We start from the raw sequence: 20318 nt of genomic DNA, 5'->3' as shown, positions 1-20318 counted from the left end.
GAAATTGAAGTCAAAAAGGTCGTTTGTGTCCCATCGAACTACGCGTCGCAGTTGACGAAGTGCAAGGTATTTCGAATACTGCTGGCAATTTGAAACGAAGTATCTAAAAGCTATTAACGTTATTTCGTTTGTAACATTGCAAATAACAGGGACGTATTACTTGTTAAAAAACAATTTGCAAAAATTTTGCAGCAAATATTCGATCGTGCAATTTCATTTGTTCCCGTCCTCTAACGTAATTTTTTATTCGTTTTAAACGAACTGGTATTTCGAATATGTTGCACCTCCTCTACTATTTTGTACAAAGTATAAAAACCGAACGTTTTTTGAAAAATGTAATGTGTTTCGTTTGCTGATTCTATTTCGAATTTATTCCAAACGCAATAAACTTGTTCAGTGAAACGAGACTGCAAAGCGACTATGAATACCATCGAGAAATATTCCATTTGTGTAATTAGCGATCTCCTGATAACCGCACGATGAATATATTATTCAAGATAGGTCTTCGAGAGTTTCTTCGAATAATAAAATGGACTCAGTAAAAAAATTATTTTTATTCCATCGAATGGTATTATGTCTTTTATACAAAGTATAAAGATTAACAAAATGTTTGGAGTACGTCATAAACTTTGATGGTTTTCAAACAGGGTATCGTCTTTTTTTCTATCGCTAAAAATAATGAAAATAGTTCATATATATAAACGTACGTTCTATTTAACCTTGTTCTCGAGTTGTAGCCACTTTTGTTTCCCAGTAATGTGCAGTTGCTTCACTTCACAGGAAATGCTCAAAATGGCCACATTCAGCACAAATACTAGACTGCAGACGTAGCGTCAATAGCGTTTCTCAATCTTTCAAATATTCCAGGTATTTGTCGGAATCGTTGGCAACGTTCTCGTATACGTTGCCAAAGTATTTCAACACAAGCAATGGGTGTTGAATAAATAATTGTTTTTAAGTGGCCCCGGGAATAAAAATCTAGCGGATTTAAATCTGGAAAACGAGTGAACCGCGCGATAGGACCTGCAGGATCTATCCACTTGTTAGAAAGTCATTTGTTCGAGAACTGTCTAGTTGCTCGGTTGAAATGTGGCTGTACAGCGTCATGCATAAACCATACGTGACGTATAACATCCAATGGAACTTCTCTCAATAATTCATGCAATTGATTACTCAAGAAATTGATACAGGATTTACTCGTTAATCTTTCGTTAAGGAAAATGAGGAGTGGATCGAACATAATTCACAGTTTAGTGTATCTGTATTTTTCTTACTTCAAATTATTTTATTGCATTCTTATTGTAAGCAACCGAAAATAATTTTTCCAGAACGATTTGAAATTTTTGAATTTAATTGTTAATAACTTTTTAACGAAGTCTCCATCAACAAATTGGTATTCTTGATTGTCATCTTATTTTGGCCTCTAGAATCCTCTATTAAAATTTTTCCCAGGGGTGGCCAAACACCCTGTATATATAATCATATCGCATTGATGACCCGTTATTACTATTATTATAACACAGTAGTTCCCTTCTAACAATAGTGCAGTTACTTTTGTAAAATGTTTTTCTCGCAAAAATACACGGTTGTATACATTCTAACAATTCATGTTTACTAAGTACCACGTTGCCAGGAATTCAACGATCATGAAAATTAATTCTCGAATCTACACGGTATTTAGTACAAAGTAAAATGGATTCGTTTCACGACTAATTATCATTAAAAATTTCCGTCGTGCATTCTTCCCGTCAAGAAACTCGAAATCTTCTCCGTGACAGTTCTAACAGAGATCGCAAAGAACACTCCGTCGACATTTGTATCCGTTTTCTCCAATCATAATCGAATTGTATAGACATTGGCATCGTGTTGCACCGTCACCACCGTATTATCGAGTGGACTATTGTATTATCGACTATTGTATTGTCGAGTGGACCAGCCGCAGAATCCCTGCTGGCTCTAATTGAACAGCATTGACGTTCCCGTTCCTGTCGTCATGGTTCACCGGACCAACTAGTTGTAGCCCATCAAACTTACATCTCTAACGCAAACTCCAGTGGACGTGGCTCTCCGTCGTGACCTATTTTGCTTAAAATTTCCGCGGTCGTTCCTCCGAGGCGGATAGCGAAGACACCGGAGATCAGGAGGGCCATTAAAGAGCCCTTTGAAAGCGTCCTCATCGTCAAAGACGATGACGCCAGTAAGGAAAATTCGCGGTGGAATCGTTCTTGGTCGCGTTTTACAGCTTTTCTTACTCCCACCACTCGTTCGCAAGGCGTCCTTCTGGACCAAACAGAAGCAGCGTGGCCGTAAAGTTTCGCGTCGACGATAACCGTTTCGAGTACGCAGCAGTTTACAGCTTCCATTCGAATATAAACAGTAATTAAAGTTGCTTCTTTCGATGTTTAATCAAATTCCATCGCGCGCGTTCAAACCTTGTCCAACGAGTCGAGACACCAAACGGATGGTTCTGTCTTTATCCTTTAACGAAAACGAGATACTTAGGAACGCTATCCCTTTCTTCGAGCGCTGCACAAACCTGAGAAGTTTAATCAAATTCGGGGAACGATCCTTCGCCGGTGTTCCATGCCTTGGAGAAAGGTTGGTTTATCGCACGCGTTCGAACTAGGAACGAGGAACAGCTCGCGACGCGAAAACACTTCGTAGGAGCTGTAAGGTTGAAGCGGATAGCCGCGGATGGTCGCGAGTACGCGATAGCGTTCACCGAGGCATGTCCGTGATACAGGGGATCGATAATACCCCGCAGCGTGCCACACACGCACGTACCCGCGGATGCAGCAAGGGTCACGTATGTGGGTATGTGTGAGCGCGTGTGCAGAGGGAGGCGCGTTACGTGCGGCTACGTAGGCAGACAGTCGAGAGAGTCGAAACAAAGTGTACTCGGCTCGTTGCATTGGTTTTACACGCTTCCTTCACCCTATCCCTCTTTCTTCGTTGCTCGTACAACCGATCTGCAGTTTCCTCCCTGCCTCAGGGGGTCATTTCATTCCAAACTGGACACTTTTTAGAGCAACATGTCGGGTTTTTTTCTGAAACTTACGTCTACCCTAACGTTTATCCATATCTAAACGCTCGAATTTTAGAAAATTACAAAATTTTGAGAAGCCTCTCGAGATACAGTAGTTAATCGATTATCAATAGGGGCGAGGGTCGATCGTGCATAATCGAGGGGGCCGGCAAATCGGGGAATTTTTTTTTTCACCCGAGGGCAACAGGTGAATATAAATATGCCGTAAATCTTTCTTAAACGGTAATAAAATTATCGTTATGCTAATGTACGTAATACATCGTAATACCTTCTCGAGGTCATAATCCATAATGTTATGTACATTTCGATAACAAATCTGGCGAACATTCGTTTTTAACAGAAGCGTGAGTAGATGTAAGACAGCGAATACAATAGAGTTCGCTATTTAAATATCTAAACGTTAACAAAATCCAAAAGTATGCAATTTGGCATGGAACGACCCGGAAACGCTTCGCGAACCCGGTGCAGGCTCGCGTGTGTCACGGGATCGAGACGGCTCGTTAAAAGTTGATTGGCACCGTGACGCGATCAACTATTAAAGAGATTCGAGCCGCGCGATAATCGTTCGTACGCTCGAGTCGCTTTAACGTCGAGAATGCTGGCTCAATTAGGCGCGGCGTGCTTGCGTTTTTGAAACGAGGTGCAACCGATGAAAACCGGCGATTTTTGCAACATTCCACGCCGGTTCGATCGCAACACGAAGATCCTTTGTGCTGTGTGCAATATCTGGACTAAGGTTCTCCGAGAGGAATTTAATCGCGTGGTACACAGTTTTATTCAGGATCTTTCTTTTATCTTCTAATAATGGAGACAGCTTTGGAACAACCCGTCGGGGATCACTGTATCCCGTAAAATCGGTCCATTTTCTGTTCCTTGAAAGGAGGAGGCTCGAGGCGAGCGTAAAATTTTTGGTCGCGGTTCATAATCGCATATTTAAATTCACCGGCTCGGACAGTTTCGCGTTAGCAGGCCGCGCAACGCCCGGGCTTTTCCGTTCAGTTTACCGAAATGGATGTTAATTTTCGCTATAAAGCCTCGAGTAACGATCTGTAATTTCACGTACGCTATGCGATGCGCGGCGCAATTCCACGGCGGGCCGCGTGTACGTCTCCCGCTCCTCCCTGCGGCGTGTTTCATCCTCCTCCTCTGTCCGTCTACCTGTCTGCCCACCCTCGCTTTCGCTCTTCCAGCGGCGCGCGTGCTCCCTATTCATCTCGATTATTATACTCTCAGCGGCTGGCGAAGCGGGATTTCATAAAAGCTCGGTGCAACGAACGCGCGGTGTCCCGCTTTCGTTGTTTCCTTCGTTCCCACTTTTTTCCTCTCAACCCCCGCGACGCGTTTCGTTGTTAATTGCCCGGAGCAACAGGTTCATCTAGGAAAATCGTAGACAGCGTCCTACCATAGGTCATAGATCAATTCTGTACACGCTTTTTAAGAAATCCTTGGCGTACACACGCGAATGTCAAAGGTTGCATAGAATCTCGGAAACATATATTTACAAAACGTAATATTCATTCACAAAAACATTCATAAAGTAGCATTATTTGGGTCGTGTGTTTCCAAAAACTGAAGAATGAAGAATCGCTAAACTTATTGTAACAAACGAGGAACATATTTTGAGACACCGGTGCCAGAAATGTCTTTTATCTTTGTTTCGCCAGCCCAGGCAGAGGTTGCCTGATACAAAAGTTCTGCCAAACGTCTCATTATTCTCAGCGAATAATATCTTGCAGCCAACCAGAATCGTATCTTCAAACGGCTGTTTTACTATTGTAACCGCGATTGCTTGCTGGCACGAATTTTTAACTTTTAACTAAAATATTTTGGAAACTGAGATCCCTATGAAGTTTTGTGATACCAACTCTAAACTAGTTATCAAACGTCTGTCGTTCGAAGATACATAATTGGGAGAATATGAGAAAGGGCCACACCGGACTTTCAAGGTTCCTCATCCCCCTAAAGTATCGACGTGTCCTTCTTTTCACGGTTCGATTGGAATCGTCGAGACGCGTTCGTCCAATCGATTGCTGGAAAAGCGTGGATAACGAAGCCGGTAACTGGAAGTCAATTGCGAAAGCCTGGGAACGAGTGCGTAGTTACGTCGTCGAGTCTCGCGGTAACTTCTCTCGATCGTGTTGCTTCGCGCGGATTTCTTCGAGCGTGATCGAGACCTCGACGATACTCGGCACGCTGATACGATGTATCCAATTCTATTTGCGCTGAGCTCGATCGTGCCACGAACGTTTGGTTGTTTCTTCTGTAATTGACCTTTGACTCCATACGGCCCTCTGGTTCGTGGAAAATGCCCCTTAACTTCTGTCGCGCGACAGTTTATCTTTAATTTGGCAGACAATAGATTGTAGCAGTCGTTCAAGAATCGTACGTGAATTAAAAATTTCGCGAACAATCGAACGAGACGGGGCAACGTTGTCTTCGCGTTAACGCTTTCGGAGTGTAAATTGATTTTCTAAGAGTTCACCGAGCGGCAATCTTTTTGTTGTTCTCTTTCTCCGTGGAGTCGAAGGAGTTGGCAAGTTCGCGAGAGAAACTGCGCACGTAACGGGGCAAGGTAAGCTCGCGCCTCTAATCGGCGAAACTTGGAATAGTCTCTGGCGAACTGATTATCGGCTTCGACGAGTTTCTATCTCTCGAAGGATAAGCTTGAATAACGCGGCGCGAAGTTCGCCGAACGGGGGGGACAGGGGACGGATAACGGGATAAATCTTTAATGCGATTTGGATCGAGCTGCGTGTAATTTAACAAGAGATACACACAGTTGTACACGACCGAAGAATTAATTGCAACGTCCCGGTTGAAGGGTAAACAAAACGCCGTTGAATCGATCAGCGAAGAAACGAATTAATTCTTTGCTCGGCGCTTTGCTGCCTTTCCCAACGGAAGCTGTTCTATTCGTTTTTATTCGTACGATCGACGATTCGATTCCGTTTGTAAAATATTGCGGTTAACCGACACGTCAAATCACGATATTTTAGCTGGTAATTAGTAATTATAGACTTCTTGGGCTCGATCCGGATCTTGGAAAGTTCTTTTTACGATGACTATATTACGTAAACGGAAATTACAATTTTAATCGTGGTTATGATTTCGCAACGCAACAACTCGTTTCTAAAAGAAAATAATAAACGTAAACTAAGTTTTCGCGTTTGTGCTTTATTTTCTTCGGGAAAGTATGACCGGTGGTAGTTAATGCAAATTACCCGGAAGCCAGAATCGGATAAAGAAACGGGAATAATGGAGGTGTTCCGCGGCGACGATGCCCGCGATCGGGGCTCGTTTATGATCGAGGAAATTAAATCGTAATTAGCGGCCGGTCCGAAATCGTCCCGGTCTGGATTTTCGGTGTGACGCAATCGACGATGACGGGAAATAGATTGCCTCAATTTGTCCGATTGAAACTATCACGACACTATGCTCGGAATTCCTATTAACCTTTCTCCGATCGTCGATTTCTCTCTTGCACTCGTTGTACCGTTTCCACGCGTTCGCTATATCTCTCTGGCTCCACCCCCGGCGAGAACCAGTTCGGGGATCTACGTGGCGCGATATTTCATTCGAGATGCCGAGGAGGGGAATCTTAGGCCGCCGATCCTTCAGGGTCCTCCCGCGTCCCTTCGTTACTTGCATTTATACACGTCGCTTTTACTTCTGCCTCTGGTCTTCTTCCCTTTCTCGGCACTCTCTTCCTCCTCCAACCTTTGGAATGCCAGCCATTTTTTAACTCGCAACACGCTGCTCCGTTGATATTTCCTTCCGGGAGGAATTAGGCTTACCGGGTTGATTTATACGCTCTGGCCTTCGCCGGAGATGATATCGTGATTACGCTGGTACACGGAACTAAGATATCGTTCTTTAACGGGTGTTAAAACGATCGCGACGCGTTGAAGGCATTAAGTCGTTGAAGTTGCTTCTCACTCGGGGGTTTTACGAGCCGTATTCAAAAAGTAAGTTTACAAATATAAACAACTGCGATATTAAAAGTGATACAGGTTCGCCATTCGAGCATTAAAGTCACCCGTCTGATCACCGAAGCGATACATCTTCTCTTGCCTCATTTTAATCAGCTAAAAAGAACGCAATTGCTTCCATGGTTTCTCTGACTAGCTTTGTCATAAATGTTGCAAAGTTATTTAATTACAATCATTTTTGGTGAATACACATACCCCTAAAATCCTATGCATTTTCGAGAAAAAAATTCTTTACCGAAAATATAATGCGTGAAAAATACATTGGATGTAATGTCTATTTGTATACCTCGTCTGTGATTATAATCCTCGTTTTTATCACTTCATATGTAGCTATAATTCAATTATCCGGCATATTTTATTTTTCGGCATTGCCCTCAGTCTCGATTATGTTGTTTAATCGGAATTTTAATCTATTATTATTTCGATAAGATAGAAAATTACGTTAGGTGGTTGTTTGTCGCGTATTGGCAGGGTGTTTGTTGTGTGAGGTATTAATCGTCGAACGGTTCGACTAGAAATCGGTTCGAATCGATCTTGGCATGATATTTCAGCTGGAAGACAGTCTTTCTGGCCCCTCCAGGGCGTTCGCATTTATTACGAGCTTTATTCCGTCGAGCTTCCCGTGATCGGCTATATAACCAACGCAAACACAATCCGCCTCGCTTTCATTCACGGCCCGGAAATCAATTATTCATGCAGGATTCCCTTCACCGTATTCTCGACGGCCGCTTCTTCTTCCACGAACGCGTTTCTCCGCAGCTCGCCTCGGCTCGATTGGATTTGAATCGCTATAGGAGGCTGCGTGAAAAAATCAAAATAGAGCGAGAGAGAAAGAGGAACGAGCGGCGCCAATTAATATTCGATGGAACGACGTTGCTCTAGCAACTTCGCCTCGTTCTCCAAATTACGACGATTCTCTTCAAATTTCCTGTTTAAAATTCCTCCCTCGCGATCACTCGAATAAATCAGACGGAATTATTCGATCGTACTAATTTACGCAAGGGTAAAATTAATAGTATTTAGGGTCGATGTCTCTGTTAGAAAATTATAATTCCTTGCGTTTTAACCACAGTAATGTTTCTAGCTAGAGTCAAGGTTGGTAGAAATTATTACGATAGTTATTGCCGTATGATTCGAACGGATTTAAGATTTGTCTAGAGCTCTTTGTCCAAGTCTTTTCGGGCGAGAAATCGAGGATGCAATTTGGTAAACGATAACCAGCACAAAGAGCCGAGCGTTTTCCATAAATTGAACCAGGGGCGAACTCGGCGCTGGCTATTGGAACATTCTTAGTATTCATTAACGACACGAGGGTTTCTCCAAGGGACCAGACCGTGCTTTGTTCGCCCGGAGGGTTTTGGACACATAGGAATGGTGGTGGTACGTTGGAATAATGGATGACTCCAGTCGGTAATCCGTCCACGCTTGTCCCTGCTAGTCGATGACAAGGCAATGGCGGAAAGACGAAACGAGGGACTGAGACTACAGGACGGAAGAGAGAGCTCACGGGTCATTGGGTTTCGCAAGAGTTTCACGGTAACGCGCGAGTTATTGTCCTGCACGTGTCGTTCCACCGACAAATTGCCTTCTAACGAATGTACTCGAATCGTCCTAGAGCTTGCAAGCTTTCGAAAAATTGCATTCAGTGTCGTTAGATTAGCATTGGCAAACATATTTTATCAGTTCAGCGACCGAAGCATCGATTAATTAAATAATTGAACGCTTTGTTCGAATTGACAGTGAACTGTTGTTGCTTGTGATTTCAAATAATCGCGAAATTTCGCACATTATCTTGCATTTACGCGAGACCAGACAACGTTACATTGTGGAGTTTTCTATATTATATTATATTTGTTTTAACTACCATTTTAATTATTTCGCGTCGGACGAATGAAAGTTTATCCGAGTAACTGTTCAATGCCATAAATCGTTACACGATGTTTCTACATACACGTCATCTGTTATTCGAATAAAATTTTGCATATCGTCGCGTCAAAACCGTTCAACGATCTGACAAAATATCTGATAAAACTGGAGCTCGATTTGTTTGACAACGACTGAATCCGTGCCATTATATTTTTCGAAAATAAAAACAATTCCAGAGCATTGTGTTCTTTACGAGCGGTATATCCAAAACGTTTACGATATTTTTATTTAAATTTTCGATCCGATAAAATGAACAGAATTTAATTTTATTTGGTAAAATGTATGTTCTTATTTTGCCATTAATTTAACACGATTAAAATTGATAAGGCAGCTTCGATACTGTCCACAACAAAGACTTCAACTAACGAATAAAAGGTTAACAGCTATTGATTCATTATTTGTCCAACAAAAAGTATAATCTGAATAAAAAATTAACTTCTGCTTCACATTGGCTGAATAAAAGCTTATCTGAATAATCGATCGATCCGATAAACGTTTGAAATAAATCGCAATATGGTGTGTTTATCGTTATCTATTTTTTAAATAAAATTCCGTCCATCTCTGGTTTGCGATAGTTAAAACGACCCAGAAAATAAATGTGCCTCGTTGTGTTAGGCATTTTGGCAGAATTTGTTCAAAGGATCGTGTAGACGGTACCGAGTTTACGTGGAAAAATCGACCGCTTTAGTAATACAGACATTTATCAAAGAAACTTCTTCCGAAGTTGTCACGAAGAACTCTTAGTACAGTTAAAAGAATAAATCACCGCTCTGAATGGAAAGAGTTCTGAATTGGCAGAGAGCAGAGGTCGTGGTTAGGTTGGAGTCGTTGAAAGCAGTTGCCGTAGCAATTGATCAACAGCAGAGATGACGCTTGAAAAACACGGGGTAGAGAAGGGATGCTTTATTTAGAATTTGATCAAAGAAACATTTCTTTTTCGACGGCGTTAAATAGAAAAAGAAGAACGTTATCTATTATTCGAGTAAAGTTTTGCCCGTCTCTGGCAGTAGAAAAATCGATGTACTGCGCAGAGCTAAAAAGTTGGCAACTGAAAGAATTGTGAGTGTAAATTAATTCCTTGCGAGACATTTGTTCTCTTTTTAAATTTTTTATTTATCGTTGATCAATGACAATAGTTTCTGATAGATTATTAACTACCAACGATGTAAATATTTTGGTATTTTATCATACAAGTTTATTTATTTTCAAACAAATCCAGAGCCTCACTTCGATTCGATCTATTTACGTGTACCATATGGTCGTTGTTTACGTTTTACTTTCATTTCCATCATTTCTGGACAATTGCGTTCGTTTTCGAGTCCCGACGAATCAATTAACCCGAATTCAACTGGTGTAACGATTCCGCGGTCGGAGCTGAGATTTATCGCGTCCTCGGGCGAGCAGCAATTTTTCATTATTGATACATCGCCTGAGCGGTCCAGCGACGGAGTACAGGATGTTCTCTCGTCGGTCGGGCTGTGTGCTGGCCCCAAGGATAGATTTCGGGATCGTATCCTTGCTGCTCCTTTTTCTCCCGCAGCTCTCCGGGATCTCGTTGTCCGGACATTAATCATGAAACTTTTCAAGGTTGCGCCCAGTATTCTGCTAGTCGAAGCACACCGCACAGCGCTCGGAAATCCCAAAATGCTATTCTATTCAGTAGTTAGGTGTCTAATGTCTACACTCGTACGTTCAATTTATTTTTTTATTATCGTGAACTCATTCTATTAGAGTATATGTACTGTTTAGTAATGAATAATATCATAATTTTAGCTTATTGCATTTGCACAGTTGCATCAAACAAATTATGTTATTAAAAGATGTACTTGCATATATGAATTTTTCGTACCTTCGTTTAGAAAAAAGATGTAGCTTATTCTAGTTGCTAAAATCGTATTGTAACATCTGTCGGTTAATGGTTACAAAATATATAACGTAAATGACTAGTGTCTCGCGTTAATTAAAATCACAGTTTAATAGATAAGCCGTTATTATGCTTTAATTGAAATGTTGGCAAGCTGTTTGGGATTTATGAGCACCGTGGCAGCGTCCAATGAAATCTGTGGAACGTTCTCTCTCTCCCGGAGGTTGTTCCATTTTCAGGACCCTATCGCCTTCCGTCAGTCCAGCTTCCGTCGCTGTCACGCTTCGGCACGATGACTGTCGGTCGTCAAAGGACGAGGATAACGATCTGTATCGATGGTGGATAGCGTCGTAGGAGAGCGTATAAACACAATGACGAGCTGTACTCCAAAGAAGATCTTTGCGTCCATTGTTGCGAGATTCGACGTGGAATGGCTCTAACCTCGGTCTATTGTATCCTCTTAGCTCCGTAAAACCTCTTGTCTTTCGCGCCCGACAGCTTTGCTTCCACGTCACAGACCTTTCGACCTCGTTGTAATTCCCCCCCGCCAGACGATAAGGTACTTTTTATGACAGAATCGTCGGTTAGGTCGTTCGAAATGTTTAGATCAGAGATTTTAAATTCTATTCAAGACGTGTACTTCCTTATAAGTGTTAACTTTTTATCTTGTCGCTTTTAAAACATACAATTATCTAATTATATTGTTTAATTTTGTTGCAGGTACGTATACACCAAATACAGTAAATAATTCGTGCTGAACGATATTGGGTAAGTGTTTCTACCGTTATTCTAAGTGGCAGGGACGATCATTTAGCAACCAGCGAAGTTGCAGAGGAAAGTAACTTGTAGTAGTAACCATAGATAGTGGAGATTTGCTGTGTAAGTGGGACTCCTTCTCATTGGATTGGTTATCTTAATTATTGCACGAACCTCGATCGCTGGCAGTACTTTTTAGTCCTTTCCTGCAGCAAGTAATCGAAGTTTTAGTATACAGGGCGTTCGACTGCTATTCGTAATCCTTTTAAGTGATTCTACAGGTCAAAATTAAATCAGTGATTAATTGCTGTAAATACTCGAGGAAGTTTCATTTATTTTTTTCTTTGTTGGAGAGGATTTAATTTGTTCCCCTTCTGATCGTTTTCGACCGTTTAACGCGATTATTGTTACTCTTTATTTACAATTGTTGCAAACGATCGTGCATACTGTACATTGACTCTGTGTAGAATCAATGTTGTTAATATTACATTGTGTTTCGCTGGACCATTAATAATCGCGGCTTAAATTAGTTACGCGCGCCCACACGAAATATGAATTGGTAAGTTCATCCGGGGGAAGGGTTTGATAATTAATTATAACCTCGCATAAGCGACTGTAAATTACGGAGCAGTCAAATATGGAAGATACGAATTTATCGATTGATAGCATTCTATTGTTTTTACGTGTTTTCTTTCTGACGAGGAAGTTGTCTGTTTTTCCACTGGAATACTGTCAGCAAGAAAGTGATATTTCTGCAGTCTATTTATATTAATTTCTGTTTTTGTTAACAAGAACTTTTGCTTTCCTGGCAGTTAAAAATATAACGAAGATAAAGTATTGCCAACGAAAAAAATTTGACATTCGATCGTTTTGCATTTGTTGACTCAGAAGTTGTTTATCAAAAAATCATAAAATATGGGGCATTGATGACATCAAATTTTTAAAAAGATCAATTTTGTTTACCATTGATATTTTCTGTTAGAAGTTTTAGTTTATTAAAGACGGAACAATTTGAAAAGTTCTGCAACAACGTTGCCAGCATTTTTATAAGTTTATTAGAACGCGATAATGTTCCTTCTTTGGTGTCGAAAGAGAGTTAACCAAAGCCACGTGGAGTTTTCGACGAGTGTGTTCGTGTAGGCGTACGTGTGTCGGTATGAATGAACTAGAAGCGATCGAAGAGCGCAGTCAGAGTTTGAGAGTCGGCGAGTGAAGAGCGATTAACTAGAGAGTTTTATAGCGATCGTTTAAAGAGAGTTTTAGCGGAAGAGTTTGAAGAGCGGTGTTATATTTGCACTTATTTCACAGTTACCGCTTTATATTTAATATACAGGGCGTTTCAAAAATATTGAAAATCAGCTCTTACCAAACGTAAGATTGCAAATTATTCTCGATTCAGTTCCACAATATTATTTTGGCCAATGTAATATCATTGAAGGTAGAACACTGATTATATTTAACGTGTCGGTTATCGGTACGTTTACCTAATTCTACGCTTTAAACTCAATCGAGTATTTCAGCCAGCCTCCCGGGCAGGTTAATTTCTGCGCGTTCGACGGAGGCTTCCACGCGCTGGTTCGGCTTCTTCTGCACGGCGAAATTTCTCGGGATCTTTTATCACGGCGTTTACACCGGAAAGGCCTCTCGGGGAGGGCTTCTCGGAAGGTTGAATCTCGTACATGTGTTTCGGTCTCGTCGTGTTCTCCGCTCGAACGAGCCTCTGGCACACCGCCTCCTCCGCCTCCGCGTCCTTTCTCTCTTGCATCCTGCCCGCTTGGATGGTATACAGGGTGCTTCGAAAAAATCTTAACCCTTCGTGTACATCGCCTGTATACACCAAACGATATACTTTTCTATTCTAGCTTCATGAAAAGAAGCCTAACAATCTTCTGATCATTTTAAAAGTTCCTCCATTTTCGGTATCCCTAAATTGAATCTCCTCGAAAAATCTCAGTTTTAAAATTCAGAAGTTGAAAAAGTGTTCAAAGATTAGAACCTGCCCTTAAAGACTCCAAGAATACGTTGACACTATGATAATGAACAGGTGGAGACTCTTTGCAGATAAAATACATTGGATAATACGATACAATTGCGTTATCAGTTCCGTTTTTTTCTTCTTAAGTCACTTCCATATAAGCTTTAACATTTGTTTGTACTGTACTTCCATTTATCGTATGCAAGTATCTCCTCGACGTTGCCTGAAAAGGCTCCCTGCGTGTTTCGAAGTCCTTTCTCCCGTTCGTTCTTCATGGTTATCAGAGATGGGCAGGATTTTATTGGAATAATAGAACATAAGTAAGAAACTGTACAGCTATTTGTTCGCAATGTTTATTCGATTCAACGGTTATTCAGATAAGCCGTTGCTCGTTCGATACGAAATATAATTTGCTCGTAACTTTCGTCGAACAAGTAACGGATTAAATTTTGTTTATCTTTTGCTCGTTGTCCGAAATTTAGTACCCAGACGCGAGTTTTGCGCATCCGCTGATGGCTATTGCGCGACAATTAACCGATTCGCTCGATTTCGCGATCCCTCGCGCAGCTCGCTCGATCAGGGTCATTAGTCCGCGCGATTTATTCTTAGCGCGGCGTCATCGCGGCTCGAATTCTTGGCACGGCCGGTCGGGATGATAAAACTTTCGATCCGCTTTCGGCGCTGATAAATCTGTTCTATCGCGTATCGAACGAGAGGGAATCAAGTCGCTATAGTTCCATCCCGTCGTGGATTTTCGACAATTTAAGATAACCGTATCAGTAATCGACACGCTAGAGAAAACGTGCAGCTGTATCGTGCGCGGGAACTTTGAAATTTCGAAAAAATCCTTCACCGAAGCTAATTATCGACGAGGTCCAAATAAAGCAACCGGCTTACATCATCGACGGCCATAGTAATGTTTCTGCTCGTCGATGATGAATCATCGGACTCGCGAACGCTTTAAGGGACTACATATGTGCATCTAGAAGATTGTGAAAATTCCTTTGTTCCGCTGACGTTATTTATTAGAGTCTTTCAAAATCATAAATATTATAATGTTTCGCGATTGAGGTCAATTTGACCCGAACAACCCCTCAGCAATTATTTGAACAGTGCTCGGTACAGAATTTTTTGCACTGTGAATTCACTGCCGAGTGTAAATGGCACGGCAGTCGAGTGTCGTAACCGTTACGAACTACCGGCTTCTCGTGTAATAACGCGGAAAGAAGCCATAGCTATACTCTATCGCGAAACGATCCTAAACACTCGTCGGTGCCCCCGGTACGAGTCGTGTTTCCTTATCGCAACGTCACCTGTGCATATAAGACACGAAACCTCCGTTTCAATCGTAAACCCTTCGCAGATTATTCTCGTAGCCGAACAGGGATCGCAAACGTAACGATTTTTATTTTGCATTATTATTAATAACGCTTCGACCAAGCGTCTAAACAGAGTAATGTATAGTAAAAAGTTGAACTCGTGTTTGGCCTCAATTTTTTCGAATCAAAATTTTTTTTAGAAATTTATACTATTGCAATTTATTGTTATGGACGTACCCAACAACTTTCGTTAGAAACATTTTTCCATCAGATTAGTTTTTCGTCGGGAAATCGTGACGATAAACACCCTCTATTCAAACACATTTCGTTAGATACAAATTGTCGTGTACGCGATACTTTGGAAGTGAAGTTTGAAGTGAAACTTCGTACGATACGACTTTCTCGTGTAACGAAAGCGGAGATTTGTCCGAGAATCCAGTACACAACTTAACCGTGAAAAATTTCTGAATGAAGTATTAACGATCCGCAGAGATTTCCGTGGATCCGCGTGGAAATTTGCTCGGCGTGGGCCGCGTGCACGGAATTCGTATCACGTCCGTTATTTTCGCGATACCCGTGTTCCCGGTAATGCTAACATTAGTTGGGACACGTATCAAAAGCGTTCTGTGTGTATCACGGACGGGCGAATCACCGTACGAATCGTGCCGAGAAATCGTTGGAACGCGGCCAATCCGCGTCGGCCCTTTTAGACGCGAATCCGTCGCGTGCTACGGAAATCGATAGATACTCCGTTCTTGCCGGGCCAAACATTGATTTCGTCTCATTCGCGTAATTCGCTTCGCTCCGGGTAAACGCGTCAATGCCAGATACGCCGTCGTCGAAACGCTTCCTCGATTCCTTCCGCGTGAAATTGTTTCCCCAACGACGATTATTCGTCTCCTGGCACAATACCGTCACGCCATTATAAACAGTATCGTCCATCCGTGCGTTAGAATTTGTATAAAAATTATAGATGAACTGGTACATATAATTGTTGATCATATGAAAGTGTGATATCAACATCAGCGTCTCATTAATTAGTCTTAAAAGAATCACTTTCAATTTTAAAAGAGTATTTCAGAATGCACGAAAATAGGAATATTTAAAGTATCATTTGATGATACTGCGTTCCAAACAAGCAATATCTGTCGCTGCGAAGAGTTGTGTTTTGGCTAGCTTTCAGGCGTTTTAGAAAGTTTAGCGTCGGTCCTCGGGGATCACCGTTTAACACTCGTTTATTCGAATGTTTAGATAAGAATTTTGGCCGGAGGCTCTTGTCTCGATAGGTGTTTGCTTGCCAGACGAACTTATCGCGCGTGGAGAGAAGGAAAGAGTACTGTTATGGCGAGATTCCATCGCGACGGAGTTCGTCGACGCGAGCGAGCGCAATTTCACGGTGAAAAGTTGCGAGGCAGGCAGCAGGCAGCCGTGTCGAAGGAACGGCGAAGAAGTTCGACCAGTCCGTCGGCCGACCAGCCCATAGATGGAGAAACGGAACTCGGCAGAAGTCGGTCGTAACGACAAATCATAAAGCGAAGCCGGTGCTCGTCCACGAACTGGTCAGCCAGCGGGTCTGTGGCACACAGCCGCCGGCATAAACTTGGTTCGTTTCGCTCGTGGGTGGCACCTTGAGAACCCAGCAGGTTAGAGAAAGAGACACGAAGACGCTCTTGTCGATTCGCGTAGGTGATTCAAGATTTTTAGTCGAATTTAATATCTAATCTGTCGCCCTTAGATAAAATTTCCTATCTAGACCAGATAATTTTTATCCGACTCTAGCGAAATCTTACGAGCAACGGTTGACTCTGTACACACAAAAGCTTTCCTCTTTTGCGTTAGATCTTCGGTTCGACTATCCAGGCGATTGTTATAATCTTCAATTTACACAGAGATTAATTATCGTTACCGGGCTGTCGTAGATTCGCGTATCTCAATTTGCAACAGCCAACGTAGTCGTAGAACAGTTCTTCGTAAGCTCAAAGGTAGAAGCTTTTGTCCCAGTACTGTGTCTTCTGTTACACATCTTATCTTGGGAAGCAAATGTTACAGACAAAAGACAGTTAACAAAGGATGCAGTACAATCACTCGACAATGTCCTTTGTCAAGAAACAGTGTATTCTCTTGACGTTGTGTTCTCAGTGATACAGGGGGATAACCAATATATGTAATGCGATCGTGTATGGGATATGCTACATTATATTATTAATACAATGTTGGGCGAACGTTTCAATACAGCTTCTGTTCTTCTTGATCCTCACGTTTAATGAAAAATCGAACAATCGAAAACGATTGGGAAGGTCTTTGAATGTTTAGAAACTCGCATGTACGTTGGAGGGATAGAAAATTTGTAAGAATGGCCGTAGCTAACTGACTGGGCCGAGTGTGGGAGCATTCGCGCCGAGGCTGGAGAACGGGAAGGCGGAGAGAATCAGCCAACCATTCCAGGCATACTTTACGTCCGGCTTGATTTGCGACGAGCCCACGATATTAATAGCTTATTTGAGGCGGGAATTGGAGCGAGTATCGCTAGCCTGCCGGTTGCATCGCGCTTGGCCCTGTGTTCTGGCTGGCTATCCTCCCCAGTTGGTTCGTTCCCTGCCAGCTTGTGCCATCCTTTGCTTGTTTACATCTCCCTTTTCCGCGTTCGTTCCACCGGTCTCCATTGTTTTCGCGCGACTTCCTGCTGGTCGCCAGTTTCACCTGTGATTTCAATCGTTTCGTGCTCGGACCGTTACGATTCTCTAACGCTAGTTCGCGACAAGGAACTGCACCACAAAAAGAACGCGTGAGTAACCGTCATTATTTACAATGGCTAACGAAAATATTCTAACGTTTAGATTTGTGACTTTTGAACGTATCATTACAAGAAAAATAGATTTGAGAATCAACCTTATACACGTGCGCCTAATTGATGACTGGCGCCACTGATTTCATTACAGACAACCGTGATTGTTTTTACATAGTGGCTCGGCCTCCACGGTCGCCGGATATAACGCCTCTTGATTTTCATCCGAAGGGGAACGCGAAAGAAATAGTTTATTCCGAAAACATAACAAGCCTTGACCAATTAGAACCTGGAATTATCTCTTCGTTCGAACAAATTAATGTGGAAAATACGCTGTAAGCAATCCGCCATAATTTAATCCACATTGAACGATATCTCCATTAAAATAAATTGAACAAGTGGTAAACTAAAGTCGATTCAAATTGAAATGTTTAATTTATTGGTATCGTTCGCAAAAGTTCATTACGATTTAATGAAAGTAATGGTATTAAACAGTGTCTGGAATATGTAGAAACGAGAGGAACGATTTTTTGTATAAACGTTTTATTTTCTGGGTACGAATATCTTTTTAATATTGTATTTTCGGCTGAACTCGGCTCGTTATTTTCTTATAAAACCGTGCAAGTTTCGCCCGAAGAGACTCCCTCGGGGTGCACGTATTCGGTTGCATCGACTTGCATTTATACAGCACTTGTCTACTTTACCGTGCTCTTCGTTACGCCGTGCGGTCCCTTGTAGCTTTGCATTGCACTTCATTGCTTTGCACTAACTAGTGTTACCCAGCACACTCGCGCTTCGTCGTCCATTACCGCCCTCCTCTGTTTCCGTTAACGACCGCCGCCGCCCCTTCAAAGCGATGGCCCGTCTTTCACCCTTTGGAACTCCCAGTACGTCTTTCGCTCGCGCACATTTCGAACGCCCTTTCCCCATTTTTGCGCGCTGCAAGCAATTTCATTTTCCTTTCCTTCCATTGGCTACTTTAGCGTAGATAATGTAAGTTGACAAAATTAAATGGGGCATGCAATACCTCTCTGTAGCGTTTCACGGTTAAATTTGCCTACTGTCGGTGCTTCTATTCGAATCGCTTCACAGAAGTTCGATATTTTCATCATCTTGACGTAACTCGGCCTGCATCATCCACGCGGTTATGCAGCATAAATTTATGGTAGAGGTAGGATGTTCGTGACATCGCAGTTACGCTCCACTGTTAGCACAAGCACGCAGCAGGTGTTGCACACCAACGTGCCCCAACGCGTTCCTTCACGGTTTCAAACAGTGGCCGACCGGTGCATGCATTTCTTCCTCGGGCATTCGCGAACACGAACGAACGCATTTGTGCCCGTAGAACATTAATCCTCCGTGCACGATGTGATTTAAACATTTTTATTCCCACGCGGTCGATGGTCGTTCGAAGATTCGTTGCAACTTGACTCGATTAATATTTATAATTTAATTTCCACAGTTTTATTTTTCGTAAACTCTGCTGCGAAATAATTGTCAAATGCAAATGGTCGACACGTGACTCCGTAATATTCGCGAGAGCTTCTTAGACGTTTCGGTGGCAACGTACGAAGCGGACGACGAAATTGCCATGGAGCAACGCAGTAAACTGCATCTGCGGTTTTACAGGAATTGCTCGTGGATCATTCTCGCGATGAAAAGTTCCCCCCTCGGGGGGAGGGAGGGGGGCGTAATCCCGTGAGAATCGTAACGCTTATTCGCTTGAAATTGAGAGGCCGCGCAACGTTCCCGCGCACTTAGCGAACAATGCAAGGGAAAAAAAATAGGATTTTCCGAGTCGCCAAACGCGATTCACGATCGCCGGCCAACGGCGGGTAGGACGTGCGCTGAAAATTGAAACGAACGATATCCGCGCAGAAATGTAGTCGGTAACTCTCTTATCGGCTCGACGACTTCGTAATCGCCGAGTCGAGGAGTTCAAGGTCTTGGAAGAGGATTGCCAAGTAGTCGTACGTACCACTTCTCGACGCCCAGGATCGTAGCTTCCGGCGGAAATGACGTTAAGGCGAGGGTCGCTGTTCGACATTGGAAATCGATCGTCGCGCTGACGGCCAAACTGACGCGATCCTCCAATTTCTCGACGGGCGACCACCACGTTCAGACGTTTATACACCGGTCTACATTGTTTTCCTTCCGCTACTTCTTTCACGGTTACTGGAAACGATCGAACGAAGACCGACACGACTTTGCAAATTTACTTGACACGTGACGTTCGGTAAACCCTTTACAATCTTGATATTGATACTCCTAAATAGTAAAGTACGTAGGATGTTTGTTTACAGGACATTTTTAGTTGCTTCAGCATGTAGAAATATTTGTATTTAAAAGTAAGTTTGACGACAAGGATATTGTTTTCGTACAATGGGTTAATAGATTCTCGTCGCAGAGCAGGTCTTGATGGGTTAAGCATACTTAGTCGCACGAAGGGGCGTCAAACTCTGGTATTAAGGGATGTAACGCGATAAGTGTGCACGCATTGGACAGTAACGTAGAAAATTCGTGACGGCAAGGCTACTTGTATGGTTTTAATCTCCCCGCTTAATTACGCGACCAAAGTATGAATATCTTTAACATTTTTTTTTCTAAATAAAGCCTGGCTTAGCGGAAGTCTTTCGGGAGGCCTCGACGGTGTCGATG

General features: G+C 42.5%; 1 protein-coding gene across 7 annotated transcripts in view; it reads left to right on the top strand.

Moving 5' to 3' along the window:
• Window positions 1-20318, top strand: part of LOC143352155 (uncharacterized) — a 340958-nt gene that overhangs the window by 54513 nt on the left and 266127 nt on the right. The gene's annotated exons all lie outside the window — the stretch shown is intronic.

Source organism: Colletes latitarsis, chromosome 3 (assembly GCF_051014445.1).
Source record: "Colletes latitarsis isolate SP2378_abdomen chromosome 3, iyColLati1, whole genome shotgun sequence".
In the NCBI taxonomy this organism is placed as follows: Eukaryota; Metazoa; Arthropoda; class Insecta; order Hymenoptera; family Colletidae; genus Colletes; species Colletes latitarsis.
The sequence above is the reverse complement of the archived record's forward strand: the minus strand, read 5'-3'. Positions and strand labels throughout refer to the sequence as shown.